General features: G+C 37.7%; 1 protein-coding gene across 4 annotated transcripts in view; it reads right to left on the minus strand.

Annotated features, from left to right (window-relative positions):
* LACC1 (laccase domain containing 1) overlaps positions 1-15,399 on the minus strand; it is a 182,046-nt gene that overhangs the window by 101,099 nt on the left and 65,548 nt on the right. For all 4 annotated transcript variants that reach the window (XR_007404839.1, XR_003147916.3, XR_003147914.3 and 1 more), the window contains one exon: positions 12,366-12,481. The gene's annotated coding sequence lies outside the window, so the exon portion shown is untranslated. The remainder of the gene's footprint in view (positions 1-12,365; positions 12,482-15,399) is intronic.

The following is a 15,399-nucleotide window of genomic DNA, read 5'->3' on the forward strand; positions in this document are numbered from 1 at the left end:
AGGGGTAGTACCAGACAGGTAGGAGTTTTGTTTATTTGCTTTTCTGGGTATCTGAATATCCTGACAATCTAATCTCCAGAGTCCCAATAACCAAGCAACACAAGACATGCTCCAATTGCAAGGTCCACAATTCATTTTTTCTGTGCTATTCTATTTCAGAATAGAAGGCAGAGCTGCAAAGTTAGATTTGGATCTTTATTACTATAAGCAGATAACTGTTCCCCCTTCTTATTGTTGATCAGAAATTCTGAGATAAGTGCTTTTAAAAAGATTAGAACAACAAATCTCATCTAAGGATAAGATCGACGCCAGTTCAGAAAAAAAGAAAATGGAAGGAGAAAGCTTTTGTCTGGTGACAGTTTATTTTAAACCAAACACTTTTTCCATTTGTAATTTAGTGTCACTTGTGTTATGAGAAGCACTGCCAATTCAGATGGGTTTCTTGAGCGGGGACTAACAGACGAGGTTAAACACAGCTGTTCTGGTGTCTGAAATCCTTTAGAGTTCAGCAGGACCTAAGCTGGTAAAATAAACTCAGAGAAGGCTGTCTGAACCAGCTTTGCTAGAGACAAAATGAACATAAATAAGCATGGAGTCAGCGGGCTGCTGGGCCAAGGTCAGAGGCAACCTGGGGACATGGATTTACAGAGAAAGATACTGTCTAGAGCACATTTGCTATAAGACAGTACAGAATTGGACATTCTGTCTTCTAATCATCAGGGTATCACAAGGAAAAGTAGTCCAGATTGGCACTGACCCTGTCAGCACTTTTTGTCATAAATGCTTCATTTACTGGGAATTTTGCTATCAGTTTGCAGAAGATAAAAATGTCACTGAAATGCAAGGTCAAACCACAAGGTTTATAATTCCTTTCTATTCATGAAACACACACAGTCCTAACTATCCAGATAAAGGGATTAGTTGTTTTCTCAAATGGTATCTCAATTTCTAGTGATTTAAAGTACTCTTATACACATCATCTCAACATCGTGGTGTATGTGTGCCCCTGTTACACAGATGAATGAAACTGGAACTAGCTTCACTTGTCAGTTTTAAGTATCTTCCTTTCCCCTCTGGGCAGCATTAGTTTCCATATGGCCTCAGAGACATTGTCACTTGGCTCTCTGAGGTCCTTGAGAGAGGCCAACAGTCTGAACTATCTCAGTTCTCACACATTAAATGAGAGTCTCTTAAACTCCCTGGGTTTCAGCTTCTTCATATACATCCCTTAGATATTGTAGTCATCTTCACCAACTAATAAATGATAAGAATAAGATTGTGTGTGACTATGAGATTTTACATTCGGTGGCAGGAATATAAATTCTATTGACGCTATGTGGTTAAACTCAAAATGTGTATATCATTTTATACAGAAAATTTTATAGTTAATAATCTATCCCAATGAGACAGCCACATCAATATGCAAAGATATATAAAGATGTTTGCTGCAATAACTCTGGGAAACGAACAAGGGGTAGTGGAAGGGGAGGTGGGCAGGTGGATGGGGTGACTGGGTGACGGGCACTGAGAGGGGCACTTGATGGGATGGCACTGGGTGTTATACTATATGTTGGCAAATAGAACTCCAAAAAAAAAATATACAAAAAAAAAAAAAAAGAAGAAAGAAACAAAATCAACATCTACCAACACAGGACTAGTGAAAAAAGATATGGTAAGCATATTCATATAAGAGAACCTATACATCTACTAAAAAGAAACATGGAGATTTATACTTGTCAACTTGAGTAGACATATTTTTTTAACAAAAAGGAATTAGAAGCAGTGTCGCTGATATAATCCCATTTATGTGTAAAGCATGTAAATCCCAGATCCTGATGTGATTCACCTCAGCAGTGTTACCCCCACAGAAACAGCCCAGCTACCAAAAGGCATTACAAAGTAATTCTAGTCTTTGCTCTCAACTTCCAGAAAACATCAAGGAACATATAATTCCTAACCCACAGCACCACATCTTAAAATACCCTCTGTCCCCCACCTTTCCCATCTTTTTTTATCTCTAACACATTTTAGTGTTAGAGAGCCTTCAGCAGTTGAGGGCTCTCTGTCCTCAACAGCCTTTTCCTATTCTCAACCAGAAACTATGCCTGCAAATTGACCAACCACTTGTCTTTTTGTCCTTTTCTCTTCCTCAGTGCTTACCATAATCTGAATAATAAGGTAAGGAAAGAAGAAAATGGTCAGTGAACAGAATTTCCTTCCCAGGGAGTAGGAGGAAAAGAGATAGACTACACATATGCTACGATGTCTTAACCTTGCAGCAAATGCAAAATTATTACACTGCTACCTACTGATATTTGCATAAAAGTGGCTGCAAGGATGTTGACAAAATTCTTAGCAATAATGATCTCAGTTGGGGTTTCTCTGTGAATTTCTTTTACGTCTCTTCTTCTATCTCTTCGAATTACTCATGGTAAACATATTTTTTATAATCAGAAAGGAGAAATAAACTTGTATCAACATATAAAAAAGGGATCGTAATGATGCTCACAATGAATAACAGATATAAAAATTAATACACAATTTAAGTATAAAATATATGTTTTAAATAAATACAGTTGGACTGTTTCTTCCTGGTTTCAACATTAATAAGCTCCATTATTTCGGGATTATCTTTAATTACCCCTACATGTTAGAATCGGTCAGTTTCTTCACAACATTAGTTAAACACTCCCTTATATTGCTTAATTTTTTATTTTACTCCCAGTTAATCCTATTAATTTGTGAGTCCACTGCATTGTGACTTTTACACAGTATCTCATGACTTACAAAAACTGTTAACATTTCAAACTAATCGTAATCCTTTTCATCCATTTGCCCTGAAAGTTTTCATTTGTATGTGTGTCTTTAGTGAACAGAGAGTTACTGTATGTACATTTGTATCCATTTCAATCTTTCCACACCTACACATCCCTCTACCTCTTTCTAAATAGATAACATTTATTTATTTTCATGGTTTCTGAGTCAGACAAATTTTCCTGAAAATCAAGGTGCCTGACTACTTAGTTCCCAGCACTGTGACTCATTAGTCTTCTCTTAGCTGGGGGAATTTTAAAGAGAAGTTTGCAACACAGCACTGTTGGGGCACAGCTCCACAGCTGCTAATAACTAGTGCCAGGTAACAGGCACTTCTGATTCCTGAGAAGGGAGCTTGTTAGTCAGACTCTCTGTCCAGAAATGCCAATTAGCACCCTTGCTTATGGCTGAAATTCCAACCTGGGAATTCCAGAAAGCATAATTTGTCATGTGACAACTATATTTACCACTCAAAGCTCCTTCAGCATTATAATTAAATAACTGAATCAGTTCTAGTTGTAGACAACTTACAGCATGTCTCTATGAGGAGAAAAGTAATAATTACTGATCAAAATCCTGAAGGACCTTGAAAAATTAGAAACAAACTTTAATAGGCTGGATACTGAACAGACCATTCAGAGGGGAAAAAAAAAAATGCCCAAACGAGGTGGAAAACGGTTGACTTTTTAGTCTCACTGATTCAGATGTCAGGAAGGGACTATGCCCTTCAGTGACGTTGTATAATTAAAAGTCATTTTAATAAATATATCAGGATACATCTGTTTGATTTCTATTCATTCTTTTTGTCCTTCATTGTCACTTGAGTAGCCCTCAGGTATATTAATACGGCTGAGTAAGCCCCCATTGAACTAGAACTATGGTATAACAGGACTCCTTTATTTCTCTCTCTCTTTTTTTTAGAACGACTTGGGAGATGTTGCTTCACCTTCTGGTAGGAAATAGATCAACTTGGCCAGAAGCCAGGCTTTTCTACCCCTGAAGGAAGAGCTCAGCAGAGTCACTCCCCCAGGGAAGCCTTCCAAGACTTTCCTGACCAGATGGTTCTATTATACAACCTCTACTATACCATTCCATCACTGCCTTATCACAGTTGTGACTTCATGTTTATATCATTACTCTGTTTAATCTCAATATTCCTCTAGGTTTTAAGCAATATTAGGGCAAAGACCATTTGCTCATATTTATATTTCTAAGGACTCACATATGCCCGACCCACATTAGCACTCAATAAATATAGTACTTGTTGAAAAGATGAATGAATGAATGAATGAATTCAATGATCTGTTTAGGGTGGTGCCTGTCAAGGTAAGTGGGCAGAGAGGATAACAAAATGTCCAAAATAGAGTTATCACAAAGGTAGAAAGAGATAGGGTCATTAGATTGGTCCGGGATTTGAGTTAGAAACATAGAAAGGGATAATTGTTTAATTTCTCTGATGCGAAAGACACTAGAACTGGTCTTGACTCATTCTTCCTGGAAAGGCCAGTCCTTTAAAATGCCTGGATATATAATCAAAGAAACAATCTGTATGAATACTATCAATGTGGGTCTCAGACTTACTATAGACTGATGCTTTCTCAACTGAGCAATGGACAGGAAGTGATCTTCCATCAAAGGCTTATTGAAGTTAGGACAGGGCTCTGCCAACAAAGATCTCACCCAGCTCCATTGCATGTTCCTGGATAGCATACGGTGTTTGTCCACAAGAATAGGCAAAATTCTGGAGTCAAATTAATACACAAAAGATTCTTCACTTCCCTGCCTGACTCCTCTTTTTTTGGAGGTTTTCTGGGTTACCTCACTCCACATGAGGCGTGCTTCAAAACCAATGGTTGGTACCCCACTGGGCTTTCATCCACCTTATATTCACATAATGTTTTTCATCTGAACATGCCCTAAAGGAGATTAGTACCACATGAATGTTACCAGGTGAAGGAATTAAAATCATTATAACTAAAAAGGGACCTGATCTGGAAATCATTGACACTGAGTACAACCCAGACCATCCACAAATGACATCTTCCAAATGGCTCCCTAACATTCTTAACTACATTAAGAACAGGAAGCTTCCATCTCTGTATTTCCATCCAAGCTGACCTCTACTAGGAGCTTTCTACCCTTAACCACTATTGGTCCACCCATATGACTCAGAAGCAGACTGAAGTATCTGCTTCCTGAGACACTTGTGAACATTTAAGGGCTGGTAGGATACAAGATGGGGATGGCATTAGAGCTGAAAGTACAGACTCAATGTCTGGAGTATCTGTCTGTTTGTATAGACATGCAAAGACTTGAGTACCATACCCTATAAACTCTTAGCACAAGTTATTTCTACCCAAAACCAGGTAAATACTTTTGTTATATAAAGACCAGAAGAGAACTAATTCAATAAACTCAGTCTACCTCTCACCAGTGCCACTTATAGTTCTCAATCCTATATGTTATCTTCCCAAAAATACAGATTGAATCACATTACCCTTCAGGTTAAAAATCTCCATGTGATTCTCATTATTTACAGGATCAAACCCAAATTCTAGTTTCATGCCCCTTCATGCCCCTTCAGGGCCCTTTCATGCCCCTACATCCTTGAATTTGTGTTAACCATACCAATTTTAAAAATTTCATTTTAGATATTTTAAGTATAAAATGATATATACTCAAAATTCAAACAATATAAATGGCACAAAGAAAAAATATTCTCGTCTTCTATCTCCATCTCTTTCCCTTCAGAATAAACTGTTAACGCTTTGGTGGGTAGCCCTTTAGATCTTCTTCAAAGTATGAATGTTTGTGTATTGGGGTTGCATTATAACTTACTCATGCACACATAAAAAATACATTGAAACAGACAGAAACATACAAAAAGAAAGCAGTGTAAACAGAGAAGTTTAGGCCACTGACCTCAATGAGTACAAGGTCCTGAGGGAGGTCGGGACATGAGGCACAATTTTGCCATCTGTTGGGAGAGCTAAGTTTCCAGTACTGTGGAGGATGAACATCTCATGGAGCTGAGTGTTGCTCTAGTGCTCACAAGTGCAGGTTTGACCATAGTTGCTATGAATTTGCTTCAGGATCATATCTCTCATATAACTCCACTGCATATATGAATACATTTTGTTATTATAATGAGAGGATATTATACTGCTTTGCAACCATGAGCATTTTTTCAAGTTTTTATTTATTTCATAAATTTTTACCACTGCCTCATATGCCATTGCTTAGATGTACTATGATTTACATAGTCTCTCCTGTTGATGGTCATTTTACCCCAGGTTTTCATTAGTATAGGTGATGCTCCAAACATCCTTTTACATAAGCCTTTGTGCTCTTGTTTGGGAATATTGCTAGGATACACACTTGGTAGACAAAATACTGGAACAAAAGGGAGGTTCTTTCTTTCTTTCTTTCTTTCTTTCTTTCTTTCTTTCTTTCTTTCTTTCTTTCTTTCTTTCTTTCTTTCTTTTATGATAGGCACACAGTGAGAGAGAGAGCGGCAGAGACACAGGCAGAGGGAGAAGCAGGCTCCATGCACCGGGAGCCTGACGTGGGATTCGATCCCGGGTCTTCAGGATCATGCCCTGGGCCAAAGGCAGATGCCAAACCGCTACGCCACCCAGGGATCCCGAGGTGCTTTTTTTAATAAATATATTTGATAAATTTTTGATAAATATTACCAACTGATTACACAAACTGAAACACATACTAAGAGTGTCCCTCACTTTTTTCTAAAGAATATTTAGGAGAGTTGCTTACTGTAGGAAAGTATGAAGAAGAAAGCAAAAATGTCCCATAGTCTCCATTGAAATTTACAATATAGAATTAAAATATATAAACATAAAAACAAAAATACAAAAAATCTACCTCTCCACAACCTCTTCCAAAGGTAAGTTTGTTGAGTTTCCTTTAACAAATTTTTGTATGCATAAAATAGTATTCTTATGTACATACAAATATATATGTCCTTTTAATAAAAAAGATTATTATATACATGCAAATTTTCATTGTGCTTTTCTTTCCTTTGAAAAATATATCTTTGAGATTCTTACCATACTATTCCATTTTATTGTATTTCATAATTTATTGAATTAGTCCCTTATTGATTAATATTTATGTTTCAAGTTTTAGGTTATTGCAAACAATCCTGAATACATGTACAAACACACTCATACTCTAACACGCTCATTCTTAAAACATAACATTGCTATCTTCATTCATACTTTATTATTAACACAAGTATTTTCCACTTTTCAAAAGTTTGCATTAGCCAATTCTCTTTCATAAAAGACCTACCTCAGTACCTATTTTCGATACCTCCAAAAAAAATTAAGAGGATTTGCACTGTTGGGAATAGAGGCAAAAAGTGAAAATAGTACTCAGCATCTGTTTTTCAGCAAGCCCTTATGGAGGCAGTGCTCACACCAAGTAGGCTGGAGAGTGGCCCTGCCCAAGCTCCTTCCCCAGGAGCTACACTCAGCATCTCAGCATTAAGTTGTTATAGCTTTAAAGTGTGTCTGTGAGCATCTGCGCTATATATCAATTTCTTTTGTGCATCCATTAGCAAGATGTGTCCTAAGGTATCAGAAAAGCCTAAAAGGGGTAATTTATTGGAAATGAGAATGCTCAAAAATGGTTCCAAATAAATTAAAGGCAATTGCTTATTGCTTTATGCCATTTCAGCTTAGGAAAGGTTTGATAGGAAGGCTTTATTTTCAGATAGTAAGGAAATTTGTCCATAGATGTAAGGGTAGTGTGATTATTTGGATATGTCCTCCCCAGAAAATTATGAGTTTCTGAAGAATGGGAGCATGCCCTACTATTTAGTAAATCCCACAGGGCAGAGTACATTGTTATCTGATAGGTGCTTATTAAGCATTAAAAAGTGAGATAAGGAATGAAAAAAATGCAGCTGGTGAAATATATCTTTTCTCAGTTTTAATGTGAGTGTGAAAATTATGCCTTTTATGGGTCTCCTGATACAACAGACATTTATTAAGCATCTACTCTATGCTAGATATTATGGCCCATGTGGCCAGAAATTGAAGCAGGCACATAAATAATGATAACTGGAGATAAGGGCCAAAGTGCCACAAGCAATCAGGGGAATCCAGAGAACAAATCTGAAAAATAGTATAAGTTTAAAACCAGTGTCATATTGGTAAACCATCTCTTGGTGGGTGAGGTGAGGGAGCTTATTTGTAGCATATACCAATTTATACGGCCATATTCAAGTTACGAGGATACTGAACAATCTTCTCTCTTAAGCCAATATAAGTCTTCTCCACATCACACCGAATCAGGGCATACCAGCTGACCTTTTCAAAACCCCTTTCTCCTCCTACCACCATGACCTACCAATACCACATCATTTCAGCTATTGCCCCCAACCCATGATTCTACAGGAGAAACGATGTGGTTTTTGGAAGTTGTTAGCAAGCATAAATTGAGAGCTAGAAAATAACTTCCAGAAGTGGCTAGGCTTGCAGAAAACTGCTCTGTCCAGTTTTATATGCTTCATGTCCAATCTTGCTGGCCCTTAATGGATCCCTACTCAAAGGCTTCTTTTCCCCATTACATTGTCTGCACTGCGGGGTTCCTCACTAATACTTCCAACCCAGTTTTGTTGAATGATCCAGAAATCTCTCAGAAATATAAGGAAAACAAATGGGGATTGCATATTATAAGTAGGGCTCACCTCTAACCCAATTCATATCCCCTGAGTCTTCAATTTGTATTTAGACACAAATTTATAGCAGGGATATGGGGCTTGGAGTTTGGGGGATGAGTCAGAGCATATTTGAAGAGGTACTGGACACATGTTAAGATTATAGTTTACTTTAGAGCCAGGAAACAGAGTGTAGTGTCTCAGCTATACCATGAGAAGGTATAATTTCAAGATCCTGTCTTGGTTGCCCAAGTAAGAATATCATACAAGTTTGTAGAAGAAGAGCTTTACTGGAATTAGTCAATCTTAGCCCAAAGTGTTTTTAGTAGGATTATTTGGCTTTGGGCTCTACTGTTAATCAGAAATCTTGAAAACAAAATAAAAATAACCAAGTGAAAACAATCATATCCACCTCTTTGGGAGTTTGAAATGTATTTTTCCAAGTAGACCTTCAACCTACAATGTTCTCATTCATCAGATCCAGACTTGCAAACCAGTATGAGATTCTAATTTTCCACTCAAAATAAACCATGAAAACTAGTATGTCGGAAGAGGGCTCTTGGAGAATGAAATACTGCCTTTGATGATCAAAATAAAGAAAGGATGGGGAATCATAGACACAAAAATTAACCCAACCCAGTTAAAATCAACAAAAATGTTTTTTGTTGTTGCTGCTGTTTAAATTGAGAATACCAATGCACTATCCCTGAAAATTAATAGTACATTCATTCCATTTTTTTCTATGGAATACTGCAGACATGGGGAACTGTTAAAGCTAATCACTAGCAAGAAAAAGAATTCTGTGTTTAAGATGGAAGTAGAATGCATCAAAAACCACAGGCTGAAGCAGAAAAGAACTTGGTGTAAAAGAAGGACAGAAACAACAGATGGTGGCTGGACTCCATGACCTTCAACACATTTCCAAACAGGGCAGCTTCATGATCTTGCCACCAATGCAGTCTCACAGAGCCATACAATCACACAAGCCCTGTGCTTGGGACTTAATGTTCTGTGGCTGTCATCTTGAAATTCTTCATTTTACCTCTGAATTTGTGTTTTTAAAATGAAGTCTCATGAGACAATGGGGCATGTACTTATGGCTTGGAGCTTTGGCCCATAAGAAGCTCCATCCATCTCATCTCAACTCATCTGTCTCAGATGGGCTTTCAGCCATCCACTCCTACACCCCCTGGTCCCTCAGGCTACCCCCATCCTTCCCTTCCTGCCCTTTTCCAGGACTCTGGCTGCTTCTGGCCCCTTCTAGAGCCTAGATGCCAGAAGAATTAATCATCTTGGGACAGGGTGTGATGGTGGCATTCCCATCTTGGGATGGCAGTACCACAGTGCCCTAGGCAGTCATCTTGGATGGGGCCGGGGGGGGGGGTGCTTCTCATCCACCTCCCAAGCCACATACTGAGTGCATCCTAGTGCAGAGGTTACAATCCCTTGTAGGTTACCTATTAGCAGTGGGTTGGGAGAGTTAAGTAGTCCTGTGGGAAGAGGAGATTGATTTCTCTGCCCAGGGCAGAACACACATGTCAGTACCATGGCTGAATATTAATCTATAATTAGTGACTTGTATGTGCCTCTGTTTCACTTTTTCATCACATAGTTATCTCTCCACATTTATATTTCCCCTAAGAGTTACTATTTCTAGTTATTTAATCATCTGCCTCTTGGCTGCAACTCTTTGCCCAGATTCTCATCTCTTGCTCCACACTAAGAATCAGCAAACACTCAAGGATAAAAGTAGACACTGAAGTCAATTCCTCCCTCTGCTGTTCTCTTTTCTCTGGGATCTTAGCACCTTAAGCCATGGTTGCTTTTGCAAGAATTCAAAAATAATTTTTAATGGCTTTTAATTTTTCATTGGGAGCATAGGTATCCCACAAGCTATCCCATCACAGCTGGAAACTGATGACATAGTTTAGTGTCATAAACCACACAACTGATTCGACTAACAGAAAGAACAAATTAACATCAACTATTCCAAATTCCATCACTTTGAGTTCAGAAACTCTAAATTTTAGTTAGTTTATATTAAATAATGCTTCATATTCTTTAAATTAGACTATCTTTGTTTTTTTAATGCATACTTCAGATAATACCACCTAATTGTAACATTTTCCATGATGCTAAAATTTCTGTGGGTATGTATTATCCCATAATACTTCTAGATTGTCTGCCTGCATGGTGAAGTGAAACAATTAGTTAATTAAATTATTTAAACTACTTAGACAATTAGTTAATTTTCTGGGGAAAATTTTGGCCCTACCTACCTACTAATCCCTGTGTGAAGTTGAGGCTGCCACCCAGGCAGCCACACTCCCTGGTTAGACCCCTTAATATTCATTAAATTTCAAACAGAAAAGTCAAAACTGTCCTTCTCTCAGTTTATTCCATAAATATATTTAGGAAACTTTCTCTTATCAGTAACCTGGAGATTGGGTTCTAAACAGACAATACACTGTGAATTCTTTATGGAACATTTTTTTTAAATAAAAGGTTAGCTTTAAGAAATATAGCTCAAAGGACATTACTGTAAAGCTAGAGAGTCCACTCTGTCCTCCTCTATCTAAAAGTTTCAAAGGAAAAAAATTGCCTTAAATTTCATTGCTTTTTGGTTCCTCATAAACAAACTATGCTTCTGCATTGTGCCTTTGGCTTGCACACAGGGAGGTAATAAGAGGAGGTCATTCTAAGCTTGCCATTTTTTTAATTGCAGAAATACTGTTAAAGATGTTGATCTCTTTGAGAAGTCACAAGAGATGTTTCTGCCAGCTGTCAGTATTGGGAAGAGCTATGCATCTCTCAAAAAATTACTTGTTTTCATTTTTAGACACCATAAACATTATAATCAATTATGTTTCATTTTGTTTGACAGCTAGGAAGCTCAGAGCCAAATCTGAATCCCACTTCAGGCTGTTATTTCAAGTATTTTGTGTATTAATCTTGTCTCTGGTTTTACTTTATTTTCCTTTCCTCTGATTTCTGTACAGTTATCCTGCAGCATTATATGTATGTTTTCAGAGACAACCTGAAATAATTTTTGGAATAAAACAAGGGATAAATAATATGTAAATAAAAGACCTTAAGAATGGGGATGGGCTATCCTTAGGGTTCTAGTGTTTTCAACTTTTGGATCTACCCTCAGACATGGGTGGAACAGGCTGCTGCAGGACTCCACTGCTCCATCCGTTAAAATAGTGATTCGCTGGAAACTTCCAGGCTGGCAGTGCCAGGAAAGCAAGGTGAGAGGAACATGGTAGCCCATTAAGAAGGTCAATCAGTAATTTATTACAATTGATAGGCTGAAGATCTGTTGTAAATATTTGTGACAGTCCTTTTCAGCTCTAAAGTTTTTATTTTATAAGTAGTCACTAAACTAACAGGTTAATTCTAGTTTTGTAAGTCCTTGATGCTCTTGTGACCACTCTTCACTATGTTTCTTGAAGCCCTTATCTGTAAGAATTCCTGTGCTCAGATTCTTCCAGAAGGTTCCATTCAACATTAAAATCTGAATGAGGACTCACAGTCCCTGTTCCCACGCCTCCACAGAACAACAAAAATGAGATTAGCAGCATACTTGCATCAGCCACCCTACAGAAGGGATTCTTAAAGGAGGTAGTGGGCGCATGTGGAATATTAAATGTATTTGTCCAAAGAACTGGGATTCTTTAGAAAAAGTATAATCAACTTCAGAATCATCTGCCTCCCTCTCATCCACTTTGTTTTCCGTGACTCTTTGCTTAGACCTGTTGCCTGGGGCAGGGTATACATAAATGAAAACATTTTCTTCTTCTATGAAACACATCTTATAATTCCTATGATGAATTGCATATACAGATTGCCAGGAGGATATACCAACCTTAGCAGATTTCAGAAAGCATCCTTGGCAGTCTCTCATCCACTCAATCAATATCAACCATGGGTCAGACATAATGAAAAGCCACTGAAGGTAACTTCCAAAAAGGAGTTTAAGGTCTGAGAAAATAAAATGAAAAAGAAGAAAGAATGTCAACATAGCACTAGAGCTGAGAAATAGGAAAGGTACAGTAATGCCTCTATGAAGAAAGTGATGTACCCTGGGGGACTTAGAGAAAGTTCAGAGAAATTAACCTTGGTGGCGAAGGGTAAGTGCTGGTTTGCCAGGCATAGAAGTGGGGGGGATGGCTTGGGTGGAATGGATAGTAAGTACAAGATGTGGCAGGAAAATCTGCAACATATGCCTGGGGAATTTCCCAGGAATGTGCATTATTTTCCATAAAGACTGAGAAGAGACCAGAAAAAAAGTAAGAAAGCCAAAAAAGAAAGTAAAAAGTAAAAAAGGTGAGAGAAAGAAGAGAGGGAAAAAAGAAGGGAAAGGGGAAGGAGGAAGGGAGGAAGAAAGGAAAGGAAGGGTTAAAAGGAAAAGGAAAAGAAAGGAGGGAAGGAAGGAAGAAAGGGAGGAGAATTCAAAAGGAATCAGAATTGCTACTTATCTGGAGTTTTAATGTGGAACTTGAGTTCAAGAGAAAATTGGGAGCTACATTTAAAAACTGGAAATCTGCAATACACACATAGTGAGAGAAGCTGGGGGTAAAACTTCACTTTTATTCTCCTTCCTAATTCTTTGGAAAATTGTTATTCCCCATGGTGCAAAGTTTTGGTGGGGTAAGATGGGAGACTGAAACTTAACTATTTTCTCTCCCCGATGTCTTGGCATTTCAGAGCTCCCTTGGTTTCTGACCATTGCTAAACCCTTGTTCTCAAGCTTAAAATCAAATCTGCGAGAACTATGTGGTTCTCGTAATGCCCTCATATACTCATTTAAGTTCAATCAGTGGCTTTCAACCAAGAATGACATTTTGACAAAGTATATTCATTTTCAATTGCCGCTGTAACAAATTACCACAAACTTGGTGGCTTAAAGAATACTAATGTATTATCTTTACAATTCTGTAGGTCAGAAGTCTGACAGAGATGTCACTGGGCTAAAATCAAGATTTTATTGGGATGTGTTCCTTTCTGGAGGCGCCAGGAGACAATCCATTTCTTTGTCTTTTCAGCTTTTACAGGCTGCCTGCATTCTTTGGCTTAGAGCCTCTTTCCTCCAATTTCATAGCCAACACTGGTGGATTGAGTTTCTCTCACACTGCTGCCTCCCTGGTTGTCTCTAGTCTTAATAAAAGCTCTGGTCTTTATGAAGAACTCATGATTAGAATGGACCCACATGTGTCATCCACCAGAATAATTTTCCCATCTCAAAGTCTTTAACCTTAAATACACCTGCAAAGTCTTTTTTGCCATTTAAGGCAACACATGCACAGGTTCCTAAAATTAGGGCTAGGATATCTTTGGGAGCCAGTAGTCTGCCTGAGTCACATGAGGTGATGAAGGTTTACATCACTGTGGTGGGATGGGTCAACATCACACTGTCTCCTGTGGGATGCCCTGTGAGGAGCACTGTTAGGAGCATTCCTGGAGTATCACTGTCAAGAATGGATGGCCTGACTCTAGGCAGGAGGAATCACTGAACAGACTCAGGTTGAGAGACATTATACATAATGAATACATAATTAAATACAGATACGTAATTTAAAATGTCAAGGCCACAGAATATAGGAAAAGAGTGAGGAAATGTTCCAGGGAGAAGGAAATTAAAGAGATATAACAACTAAATGCCACACATAATTCTAGATTGGGTCTTGCATCAGAAGAAAAAAATAGAGATTTTTGGGAATAGTCGAGGAAATGTGACTGGGGTCTATGATTTGAGGAGTTGTGTTGCACCAATATTAATTTCCTAATTCAGCAGCTTCTATGGTGGAAACATAGGAAAGCTTCCTTTTCTGAGGGTGGAGGTGGAAAATACACTGGAGGGTCTAGAAATGATGAAGCATCATGTTTGCAACTTTCTCTCAAATGATTCAGAAAAAGACTAAGGATGATGGAGATATATATGTATGTGAGTGTGCATATGTGTGTGTATAGATAGAGATAGAAATGGAGTAGTCAAAGTGGCAGAATGTTAATACAGGGGGATCTGGACAAAGAAAATATGTGGACTTTAGGTTTGAAATTACTTCAAAATAAATTATAAAAAATTATGATGTAGGGTTTATGTTTATTAAAATGGAAAAATGCCCATGATTTGTTTTATACATTATTCCATATGTTTATGTGTTAATAGGAGTAATCTCTTTACTATAGAATTATAGATGACTGTTAATCTTCTCTGTACACTTGTCTGAATTACTGGACATTTTTAAAAGCCTTTACATTTTTCTAATTAGAAGAAAATATAAGGTATTTATTTCCATTTCGAAGTCAGTCTCTTAAAAACTCCATGATTGCAATTTTTTTATTTGCAAAGCTTTTCAAGTCCCTTTGCTCTTCACGAATAGCAAGATTAAAATTATACTATACATACAAATATGTCCCTACATATGAGGTACTCATACTTACAAAGGGCTCAAATATATAAAGATGTGAAATCATCACTTAAAGTATACATTGCAATCATTTCTAAGCAATGACCTTAAGTTGTCATTATATGTACTCTATTACATAATTAAGTGCTCAATTACATTAACAGTCCTAAGTCTTGTGAACCAGCAGCTCAGAAAATTAAAATTAAATCCAGTGACATTTACATAACACTCTACTGTTAACAAAGTGATTTGTTTAAATCTTCAGAATCACACTGTTTGGCTGTATTGCAAGAATCCATCTGTGCCTCACCTCAGACCCCTCCTCTTCATGAGACAGAAGCCAGCAAAGGCTTCCTCTCACTTGATGGAGCTCCTAAGAGTGTATGAGTGACCAAGCCAGTCAAGGACGGGGAAGATCAGGAATATGCTTCCACACATTAAAGAAAACTAACTCTTGTTCTCACTTCTCACCCTGAACTACTGACTCAG

Source organism: Canis lupus, chromosome 22, assembly GCF_003254725.2.
Source record: "Canis lupus dingo isolate Sandy chromosome 22, ASM325472v2, whole genome shotgun sequence".
Taxonomy (NCBI): Eukaryota; Metazoa; Chordata; class Mammalia; order Carnivora; family Canidae; genus Canis; species Canis lupus.